Source organism: Haemaphysalis longicornis, unplaced genomic scaffold, assembly GCF_048455015.1.
Source record: "Haemaphysalis longicornis isolate Haplotype H1 unplaced genomic scaffold, Haemaphysalis longicornis Haplotype H1 scaffold_1, whole genome shotgun sequence".
NCBI classification, from domain to species: domain Eukaryota; kingdom Metazoa; phylum Arthropoda; class Arachnida; order Ixodida; family Ixodidae; genus Haemaphysalis; species Haemaphysalis longicornis.
Window position 1 is genome coordinate 360,830,518 of NW_027526203.1, and position 10,948 is coordinate 360,841,465.

Below are 10,948 nucleotides of genomic sequence, written 5' to 3' on the forward strand. Positions count from 1 at the left end.
TGTCATTGTTCTTGTCGTCTTACTGTTAAACTTTGTTCTCTGCTTGTTGTGTATTCATTACAATAAGCTGAGCCACAAAGGCATCTTCTTTTTCTTTTTTACCTGTACCCAGGCTCCGCCTGTGCTTTATTTCTGTAATTTTCGCTACTTCAATGTGTGTGTGTTGTCGCTTGTTTGTTTCTTTCAATATGTTTCTTGTATTTTGTTTTCATGTAACTATCCGTGCGCCAGCACCCAGGCCTCTGGCTGTTCCTGGGCACGTAAATAAACATGATTGATTGATTGTTTGATTGATTGATTGATTATTATTATTATTATTATTATTATTATTATTATTATTATTATTATTATTATTATTATTATTATTATTCAATGTCTGGTCTTCTCCACATTTACATTCGTTATACACTGTGCCCCTCGGATATCAGCTATCTTAAGTGACTCCGTTTTCGCACAACTTCACATTGTTATCAAGTATGTATAATTGTGTAATAGTATATGAGTACGTGTGTCTAATGCCTTACTGCAAGGTGCTGTAATAGTGTTTCTGTGCATGTATGTGCGTGTTTGTGTGTAGCCTGTACATTTGGGTGTAAGACAGTGTGTAATATTTTCTGTGCAAGCACCGCTGCCCCAAATTGCATTACTTGGGAGGTATGTGTTCGTACGCCGCGTTTTTTTTTCGTGCACCAGCACAAAGGCCCCCTGCTGTTCCCGGATCGTTAATAAATGATTGATTGATTGATTATTACTGCATTCGGAAGATTTTTAATCCTCTATACCATAAGCAAATCATTTATCACCTACGGACGTATAAGCACCAGCGCAATCCTCGACATTCGTGTCATTTTCGTGGCTGAGCTTTTTAAAGGAGGCCATGGAGACAAAGGGCAGCTTGTTTAACTGCGAGGAAGTGGTTTTTGGTAGCTCACTCAACATCATTCCAACCCCGAAATGCGTTTTTTTAGCCGAAATAAGAGTGCGGCCACTTGAGGAGCTGCTTTGGCCCCCGGGCAGTGCTAGGGAGCGGGACCAAGTGCTCGAGGCTCTGGGTACATACCTTCGGGCTTCGGGGCTGTACAGTGCACTCCACTACAACTCCACCTAACTGCCCAGATTGTAGTGGAGTGCTGCTGCTGAAGCAGCTTCTCTACGTGTGTGTGCGTGTGTGTGTGTCCCCTTTTAGATGTGTTAAACAGTGTTCTCTGTAGTTTCACGTGTTGTCTATATCTGTAGTGTTTCTATGTAATGCCGATTTCCGCAATGTTTAACTCCTTTTTTTATTTTGTGTTTTATATTTATCCTTGTCAACTTGCCCAGTGTGTTATATGCATTATAATGTCAACCTTCCCCCCCTATCCTCCTATTCCTATGTATTCTTTCCTCCCTGTCCCCTCCCCTACACCAGCAGCCGTTCGGGTGTCTGCCCCCTAGGCGAGACAGTTTACGCCTGTTGGTGGATCTTCCCTTTCTAACGAACAATACATACATACATACATACATACATACATACATACATACATACATACATACATACATACATACATACATACATACATACATACATACATACATACATACATACATAATAAGATGCGAAATATTGAATAGCTTTCAAATTTAGTTCTACACGACCTCACGAATGGTGTAATATGGACAATACTAAAAAAACAGTTATTGGTATGTTTACTGCACGTTAGCGTTCAAGTCATACGATCAAATAGAACATAGAGATGAGGCACCATTACAATCCCACAGTTACGCTTCTTGGAGGTGGCCTTGGTCCGCAACCACAATTCGCACAAACAAGTCTCAATGACTTCGCGAAGTCCCGGCTAGAAAGTGGCTGGCGAATCGCCGTTGCTGCCTGTGTTTTCCCTAATATCTAGATCATGCGTTTGAAGTCTGCATTAACAATCATTGATATTGACACAAAGCAGTCTCTTTAATGAACCAAACCTGTATTTTGTCTTTACGTCCCCTTAAAGCATGTACTGTGAAGAGTAACTGTTAATGGCAGCATGCTGCTGTAGCCAACAGCGCTTTCGGGAGAGACAGGAGTGAAAACCTTACTACAGGCTTCCAGCAAGGGTCATTGCTCGACTTGCCCATACAAAAACGCACGAGGCCATGAGGTCGTGCTTTGGTATGTATACACAAAAAAGGCGACATTTAAGAGCCGCTGCAGAGGGGATAGGTAAACGCCCGCTTTGTCACTGCTGTTTTCTCTGAAATGTCTTTGACGAATCAATCTAAACAGCAGTGGCGTAGCCAGAAATATATTTAGGGGGGTGTTATATGCCACAGAAAAGAAAAAACAAATTGGCGCAGCTTGCTTTAGGGTGCAAGGCTGGAGAAACAGCAGAGCTGGGGGCCCCTCTCCGTCCATCGGAGACCCCGCTGTTGCACGTCACATGAATTCCGAACTTGCCGCTGAAAGGTATCCATGATTGGCAGGTCCTGATCGTTTCGTCCGCACCCTTTAATATCTCCCAAAAGTGGACCGCGCTAGCACACGCTGGAACCGGCGGCAACCGGCTTCGCGAACTCGGCGTCTGCGCGAGCTTTTTTTTCTGTGCTTACAACTTGAGGTGCGAATGGTCGTGAACTGGCGAAGAGAAGAGCACGCGATAGATCACGCCACGAACGCTGGGCAGTGTGTTCTCGAAGGTGCGGTTGGACGATGCCGGGCGCTCTTCCCAAGACGGACATCGACGTGCGCTTGGTATTTTTTCTTGGATTTTTTTTTTTTTTTGTGAACACGGACGGACCAAGCTCGAGCTCAAACAGCTCTGCTGTTAAAAGAAAGAGAGACTTCGCCTGACGCCCTAACAATATATTAGTCATTTTTCTGCATGTATATATTTCGGGGAGTGTTCTGACCCCTAACGACCTCCCCCCCTCCCCCCCTTTTCCCTGGCTACGCCTCTGGCACACAGTAAGAGCAGTCCCCGGGTATCGTGCTTTCCTCGTCCGCAGAAAATGATAACGCGCCAAGAAGCGGCAAACGAAGCGAGCACGGCAAAAGAGCGAGCTCGTGCGACCTTCGCGGGTACATGCTGTATAGTCTCATTTAGACGTTCCTGGTGGTTCAACGGCGTACAGCTTTAGCTGAGTAAGCTACTTTTTTTTTATAGTCATGAAATTCGGGTGTAAAAACACATGAAAAGCTCATAAGAAGCTTTCGGTCGCTGTGCCCTTCGCCAAGACACAATGAATATCAAAGGATGGCATTTGAATGTGTGCGCGATGTTCTCTGTAAACGGAAACATCCCGACTTGTTTACGAGAAGGTGACAGCACCATAGGTTAAAACTTGTCTGGGCGTAATATACCGGAGTGCGTGTTGAAAATATACTGTGCAGTCACCTTACCAAGTGTGACTGCGTGCCACAAAGTTGCAGAAAGAAATTTTTTGCTTTAATAAAGCTAGCGCAAGCGCTTGGCTTATGTGCTATATGAAGGTGTACGTCAACGTCACTGGTGACTTGTCTTTGGCTTATATACGTTCAGCAAAACATCCATATATCATTCAGGCTGAGAAACATTAGCCGTTTGGTTTCACGGGCTTCACAAGTAGATGATTAAAAAAAAAAAAACAGTGCGTCACATAGGAATTCCAGTTACAAAGAAACATTCTGCAACAAAGAAAGGGCAGTGAGATGCAGATGACAGGTAATAAATCACGCGACGAGTTTAACGCCCCCAAAGTCCAAGAACCCCAATAAATTCGAGAACCTCATAAAATTTTGTGGGTTTAAAAAGCATAGCGTAAAAACCGGCTCAAAATTTTGCGTTTGTGTAAAGTTTATGTCGTATTTTAACGCGAAGTGATTCTGGTATACCTCCCCCGATTGACTGCAAGTATAAATTGTAACCACTTCCATCGTGGTTGAAAATAAGTACATAATCAACTAAAAACAAAAAAAAATGCACCCGTGCACTCCGCACCGATAGTCACCCATGCGACGCTGCAATGTGTGGCTGGTTTTCACCCGTGTGTTAATCCTTACGGTTCATCGAAGTATTTTTCGTTATACGTTGCGTGTGTGTGGTATTTTCTTTCGTTCCTGTTCCGGCTCGCGGTGCCGCTGATCATAAGCTCCCCGCTCCTCGGACATATGTACGACGCGTGGTCCACACATTTAGAAGTAACGTGCGGCCGGTAGTCGGCATTAGAGGGATTTAGCATAGCGGCTAGAGTTCGCTAACGTTACTGCGGCGGGCTACAAGGACACTACTGCGCATGCGCGCGCGGGGGTGGTGCCTCAGATGAGGTCGCGCCTCAGCGGAACAAATGCGCTGGCTCCGCGAGGCAGGTGACCGTCCCTTCGGAACGAATGTGCACCGAAGCGTACCGTTAGCGGAAGCTAGCCGCTATGCTAAATCTCTCTAATGCCACGTTGACGTTGCTCCGCCCGCACCGCCAGTGCCCCTGCCCGCCGTTGTCGCTTGATCTGTGCTCCACGCAAAAGGTCGCTGCGCGCGGGCTTTGCTGCTATGCTAGGCTATGAGGTTTTAAAGCGGGGGGGGGGGGGGGGGGGGGGAGAGGGATGAAAAGGGCCCGGGAAGGATATCACAACCGCATTCTCTCCCCTCACTTCTAACTCATCTCCAAGCTGTTTTTCTTTTCATGCACGTGCATAGGACTGTGCCGGAGGAGTTTTGTGCTTACACAGGACCACGGGATTTTTCTTTCGCCTAGCCATATAAGGCTTCGCTCTAAAAAGGTGTGTAGGTGACTGTGCCGACGTATACTTTTGAACCGGTTGCGATTGGACTGCCACGCGCACACGCACACGCACGTACGCACGCACGCGCACGCACACGCACACGTACACACACACACACGTTCACACGTAGACACACAGACACGTACACACACACACGCACACGCACACGCACACGCACACGCACATACACACACACACACGCACGCACGCGCACGCGCGCGCGCACACACACACACACACACACACACACGCACGCGCACGCGCACGCACACACGCACCCACGCACCAACGCACGCACGCACACACGCACGCACGCACGGACGCACACACGCACACACACACATACACACGCACGCGCACGCACACGCACACGCACACGCACACGCGCACGCGCATGCACACGCACGCACACACACGCGCACGTACGCACGCACGCACGCACGCACGCCCACACGCACGCGCGCGCACGCACGCACGCACACACACACACACACACACACACACACACGCACGCACACGCACACGCACACACACAAAATCGCTGGCCTGGCTCCACTTCACTCTAATAAAGCACTTTTCTAAAATCCTTTTCTATCATACCTGTGCTCCTGATAACTGTGGAAGATATCGCTCTGTAAAAATGAACGGGACGAGCTTTTATAAATGTTCTTCTCTTCTCCTGGTAGGCTATACTGGTTATAGCTTGACGAGTTTCGCGCAACTCCTCAGTTTGTAAAGTGAGACTAATTGAAGTTCAATCGGGCCCGCTGCTTTTTAAGATATCGTCCACAATTTACTGCTTTTTTAAATGTCAAAAAGTTTTACCAGGCTCTCCGGGCCAGCGATAAGTATCCAGTTGTTTTTACGATCTCGGGAATAGCGTGATCCTCGCGCTCCGGCTGTCACAGCATCTAGTAACGTCGGTCACAACAGCGGCACCTGCCCTACCTTGCAATCCTTGATGAAAGTCAATAGGGTGCCGGTCTTACTGTTAATACCGTAAAGCTCTTCAATTTAAAAGTATTGGACAACCCGCAGCCAGCCCTACGACTCGCCCCTTGAGGAAGGTTGCCATAGAAATGCCCGAGAAGAAGAAGAAGGAAAAAAAAACATACGCTGTGTTGCGTCTGCGGTAATCTATGGTGAGTCCGCAATTGGCAAATAAATACCAATGTAGACGTCCTTACATGCGCATTTCAGGTAGATCACGAGGAATCTCAGTCGCCGCAGCCGCTCCTTTAGAGCGCACTCACCGTTAACCCTTTCAGGTGGTTCCTCAGCATCAGGTCCTCCACTCGTCGTGGTCGACTTCTCAACATTGCTTTGCTGGCTTTCGAGTGAAAAGTGATAATAACAACGTCTGTTGTTGGGATAGGCAACGCATAATTACACAAAAAATCGGCGTAGAATATTTAAAGAAAAAACGCGTGACACGCTGCCAGAGTGGGGATGCCGCATTATTTACTCGATTATCTGTCTCTCTTGCTCGTTCGTTCATCATTGCCGGCTTTCGAGTGAGAAGCGACAATAACAATGGGTATGGTCGGGATCGGCGGATAATAATTACAAAAAATCGGCCAAGAACAATCAAAGAAAAAAGCGTGACACGACAAGCTAGCAATGCACTTGTGTAGAGTAATAAAGCCAACTTTACAAGGACTCGGTATGTTATATATAGCTGTTTGTAGGGACAAATTGGGCCTTCATATTTTGATGCAAGGCTGCTTATTTTGCCCCAGGTTAAATGTTTTCTCAGCAATGCACTTTTGTTTACCAGTGAGGCCGACTGTGTATAGCTGGCATATCTGGAAATATCTTTCTCTGTCTCTCTCTCTACTTTACCCGTTTACTTGCCATCTATTTCCCTTCCCCCACACTGATTTGAATGCAGGTTGGTTGGTTGGTTGAAGCCATAACAAGAATGGCACGTACCCACTCTGGGGGATTGGGCAAGTCTGATTGTGGTCTCATCCTTGAAGAAGCTTATGAATTCAAACTAAGGGAAAATGGAAGTGGGGATAAGGTGGGTACAGTGATGCTAACAATTTCAGAACCAAAACAAAACTTCAATACTGCTGTAACAACAGGTAACCTACCTGCAGAGCTCAAAAACATACCCAGTGCACTTTTTTTCCCTTTCCTTTCCCACAAAACACAACCACCAACCCAGGTCTGGAATGAGTGCTTCTTTATTGGCAAACAATTCCCCAAATTACCGTGTCATTTTTTCAACCAGTGAACAAACAAGCAAAAGTACGAGGGCACCTAAGCGAGGACACTTATAATGTCAGGAAAGCGAAAGCGTTTGTGTTCGATTTGCGAGCGTGTCCACTCACGATCATCGCAATCATTTTCACTCCGACTGTCTGAGCTCGAACGGCACACGTTTTGTGGAGGTTTTTTGTGGAGGGTTGGTTTGTGGAGGGTTGGTTGGGGAAATGGAGGTTTCTTATTTTTTCTTAACTCCATTAGCATGCCTGAGAGCCTTGTCCAAGCGCCCTTGTTGGAGCTTTGTTTACGCTATTAGCGAAACGTAGTTTGTTACTCACGTAATTGTTCTATAATTTTCAGGATCAAATTACTCATGCAGTCTTCCGTACATGTCCCTAGCGCACGTTTCTAAGTTGAAGGCCGCAACGACTTACTAGGCCTACCTACCGCCAGCCATGAAAAGGAGAATGAAAGGAAGAATGCCTAGGGACGGTAAACGTGCGTCTTGGATCAGGGAACAAAGTAGGGTGGAAGATATCACAGTTCAAATTAAGAAAAAAGAAACGTACTTGGGCTGTGCACGTGCCGCGACGGAATGACAACCCGTGGACTACCAGGGTAACGGAGTGACTAATGAGAGGTGGAGCTAGAAGCGGGGAAGAATACAAGGGAAGGCCATTAACTCGATGAAGGGACAAAGAGAGAAAATTTTGGGGAAAAGGATAGACTCTGGAAGCTTTGGACTCGGGAAGCGCACTTAAATAGACTGGTGTTGATGATTATTAATCAGCTACAGCCGTGCATTCGCAGTAGCGTTGGGGATGCGTGCTCGTCTCTCGCATTCCGGAACCATCTGGTTCCACTCCCACCCAGGCCCACATTTACCCATTTGTCTTTTCAACTCAATTCTTTCACTTCATTTGCAGGAGCTTCCCTGAGAAAGTTGGCGTCAATGTCACGACCAGCAAACAACAGCAATCCTTTTGCCGAGCACAGGGCGAGGGAATGCCAACTGTGTGTCCGCCAAAGCTCTCTTTGGAGTGCTCGAGAAGCGACGCGTGTATCGCACATATATTTCATATTTGTCATATTTCAAAGCTTCGTCTTTTTTTTATTAAAAACAGCCCTGCAAATAGCATCGCTAAGAAACGATCTGTTCGAGTTATTGCCAGGTGCTCTGTGATTTTTTTTATTTCCGAACTTTCGATTACACGAACGAAGTTATAAAGTTGATTAATTAAAAATAATGACTCGGCAGATTTTAGAACAAAAATATAGTGGTTGTAACTATACCTTGACGACTGATGCAGTTGATTTTCCTTCGCAAGAGTGGTTCGTCTTTTTTAATATTAATAATCTGGGCTAATTTTCCTTCATAATTTTCAAGACTTTCAAATTTTTCACATTTTGGGAGCTTAACGCGCCCAAGCTACACCTGGGCTATGAGGCGCGCCGTAGTGGAGGGCTCCTATTAAATTAGACCTCTGGGATCCTTAACGCAGGCCGAAATTTCTACACGCGGGCGTTTACGCTTTTCGCCTCCATCCGAAAATCAGCCGCCGGGACTCAGATCGAACCCACGCTCTTGTGACACAGAGCAGAAGCGTGTCGAGCAGTGGCTCGCGTGCTTGCGAGTTGAACGGACGTTGCCCGCCACCGCTGGGTGCTAGCACTACCTGACATCTCATGATCGGGGCATCGCCAAATAAACCTAGCCGCCCTTCTTACGCGCAACCATCTGAGGGCTGTGGTTGTTAGGCGGTGCTGGAGGGGTCAGGTAGTGCGAGTATCTAACTGTAGCGGGCAGTGTCCGGCCAATTAGGCATGAAGGGTTTGTTTCACGAACGTAAAAAGGAAGGTCCGCACTCAACACATGTACTAACGCGAAGAAAAGCACAAGGTATACTCGTTCTTGTTTGCGCCTGAACATAAAAGAAATTTTAAATCCCTGGAAGTAAGAAAACTCAGGAAATATACGCCCGGGTTGGCATCCGGGGTGTATGTACTTTCTATATATACGTCCTAGCGGCAGTATATGCGGCTGTGATTGGATGTGTTAATATATCAACGGGCTGAGCGCGTAATAAGAAATCCGTAAAAACGCGTAATTTTGGCCCAGATCCACACTCGCCTCATTACGCGTTGTTTGGGGCAGAGCCTGAAATGACTTTGTAAGCACTGACAAAGCTAAATAGATGAGTGAAGCCAGTTTGATATGTGAAGAGACGTGCGAGATAACCCAAAATTTGGAGAAACATTTTAGCCTTCGGCACTCCCTTAGAGATGCAATGAAGGGAATGGAGTATTATTCCTCTACGCTATAATAGGAATGTACTTCCGTGATTTCAACTGTTTCGGTTCAGGTCGTTGAACTGGGTGTTGATATCACGTCTTAGCCATTTTCGCTTAGTTACGGGTGTAATTTAAGAAAAAAGCCGCTCGCCCTTTTGTAGTGTCGTTGCGACAACATATGGCAATTCATTTTTGCGTATTTGTATGGGTAACAATAGTAAACGAAAACCAGTTGGATATATCGACCGGCTGAGCACGTATTGAGGAATCAGTAAATATACGTGATTTTTCCGAAATGCAGATTCACCCCATTAGGGGTTGGTTGGGGGAAATAGTGCAAAACGGTTTTTCGACATTCGTGTAGGCTACCTATATTTCAGCGAAAACAACTTCGGTATATGACATAGCCTAGGGCGTTATAAAGAGTTCTTTTAAAGCAATTGTTAGCTCTCTCACTCTACTGGGAGCGTAATTTAAAAAAAAAATCCAGCCAGCGATATCGAGCTCCTACGCCATTATAGTAATGTCCTCCCGAATTTCTAGTCTAGGTCCACAGTTCATGGCTGGGCATCCGTGAGTCGGTAGTTTGGCCGGTCAGTCAGCATTTTGCTTAATTGATATGGATATATATTCCAGAGCCAGAACAAGGTTGGTTGTGTTGTCGCGTACGAACTCCACGATTTCTTGTTGTAGTTGTTTCAGGTGGTAAATACATATTGTTTGAGATGAGCATTTACAACGGGGCCGAGCATTTTACAGCAATATCTGTAATGCATCATTGCAAGGGGCGTAAAGAAACCGCAAGAAAAGAGCAAAGAGCTCGGTTTGGTCGCTGCGGCCGGGGCAGTTGGAGGTCGGGGGGCTCGAAGCTTGCGGCAGGGTGGCCTAAGGTAATTGGGTTTTGTGTCTTATACTCGTTTGGCTTCACTCTGCCAACCAAATTCACACCGTGGATTGGGCCATTTTCTTTAATCGTGTTTTCTCCAACTCGGTATCGCATCAAGTCAACTGAATGTGTGCGCGAATAAGGGCTTTCAGTAGCGGTGAGTTACTTTAGGATGTCGGAAAATTTCTGCGCGACGTATTGAAGCTCGATCACCTTAAATCGCCGCAATATAGCTGAATACGGTACGGTCCCGCTTTGTTGGCTATAACAAGAAAGCATTAGAATTATGAAAGGAAAAAGAATAAGCAGGGACGAAACTGACGTGCACGGCGCTGCATAGACGGATTATAAGTTAGCGACGCAATGCGTGTGCGACTGGAATAGATTAGCGCCGTTAGCCAAGGCCTTATAGATCTGAGAATATTAGCAAAACCTGCTAGCCTCTGCACTCACTAAAGTGGTTGGCCAGAGCTTACCTTACTACAGAAACGTTCTTTGACCCCGGTGATTAAGTTGAGCCACAAGCACACCACCTCCAAATCATCCAGCCTCTGGCTAAGGCCAGGTTGCATCCGTGGTAAATGTCAGGAAGGGAAGCCAGACATCTGCGAGAATCTAGGTATGAACACCGTATTGTTTATGCAACATTAGCAGAAGCATGAAGGGGCTAGCCTGGCCGGCAGGATGCTGCAGGTAATCACTTATTACTATTCCAAGATACTTTGCAGCTGCTGTGTAATCGAGATGTAGCCCTTGCTCTCCCGACAAAGCGTACGGGCAAACTTGAGTAAAAGAGTAGCCTTGTACCACCTGCATTTGAATAGCGC